This window comes from Nanorana parkeri, unplaced genomic scaffold (assembly GCF_000935625.1).
Source record: "Nanorana parkeri isolate BGI_ZX_2015 unplaced genomic scaffold, ASM93562v1 scaffold1237, whole genome shotgun sequence".
Classification (NCBI taxonomy): domain Eukaryota; kingdom Metazoa; phylum Chordata; class Amphibia; order Anura; family Dicroglossidae; genus Nanorana; species Nanorana parkeri.
This window is the reverse complement of record NW_017307505.1, coordinates 27,035-27,979: the sequence shown is the minus strand read 5'-3', so window position 1 is coordinate 27,979 and position 945 is coordinate 27,035. Positions and strand designations below refer to the sequence as shown.

At 53.3% G+C, this 945-nt stretch overlaps 1 protein-coding gene across 1 annotated transcript in view; it reads left to right on the top strand.

Moving 5' to 3' along the window:
• BAHCC1 (BAH domain and coiled-coil containing 1) overlaps window positions 1-945 on the top strand; it is a 103,562-nt gene that overhangs the window by 80,011 nt on the left and 22,606 nt on the right. The gene's annotated exons all lie outside the window — the stretch shown is intronic.

Below are 945 nucleotides of genomic sequence, written 5' to 3'. Positions count from 1 at the left end.
GAAAGGCAGGAGGAGATCCCCCCCCCCCTCCCAGCGGGGTCTCTGCACCAGAGGAGCTTACACTCTAATGTCCCCCCCACACTAATATACATTTATATATCTCTGACATATACCATACTCCTGTACAGGGAACACTGAGCCAGTCACATCAGTCTCTGCACCAGAGAAGCTTACGTTTTAATGCAGAATGGCACCGACTGTAGGGGGACTACAAATCGCAGCTATACATTATACAGCAATGCAGAACACTATATGCACTGAACTCTGGGCTTAGCATCGTTCTGGACATAGCAACGCACTGGACTCTGGGCTTAGCAACGCACTGGACTCTGGTCTTAGCATCGCACTGGACCCACCAGAGATCCTGCAGAGCCCATCTGGGACCCCGCAAAGCCCACAATAGATTCAGCACAGCGCACGGAGACTCCCTATGGTGGGTTCTCAGGTGAACTGGCCGGGGGGGGTCCCTTTCCCTGCAAATCCAGCTCCTCACCTGCGGATGCTGGCCTCCTCTGCCGCCGGAGTGATGCTAACGGGGCCCGGACTCCTCCACCTCCTCCCCTGTCAGTGGGCCCTCCCAGCCTTGTGCGGCTACCCCGCCGGTAGTTCCTCCCCTGGTTGGGCGGCATGTTGAACGTGATATATAGATGTAGGATTTGGTCGGTCGGGGATAAATCTGAATTATTTCCCTGGGGGGGGGCGATAAAGAAAAAATACCGGCCTCAGATCTTTTTTTTTATTTTTTATTAATGTCAACCAAACCCATTTTTACCGGCCCGTCCAGGAACATCCCGGCCATCTAGGTCGTGGAACGCAGACCTCGCGTCTTCTTCATCTGACCCCCCTCTAGACTTTCATATGATATTAGAAGATTCCAAATCGGTCTGCAGAATTCCCATCCAGCGCCTGTTCAGAAAGCCCCCCCGACAGTCTCTGAATGAGTTG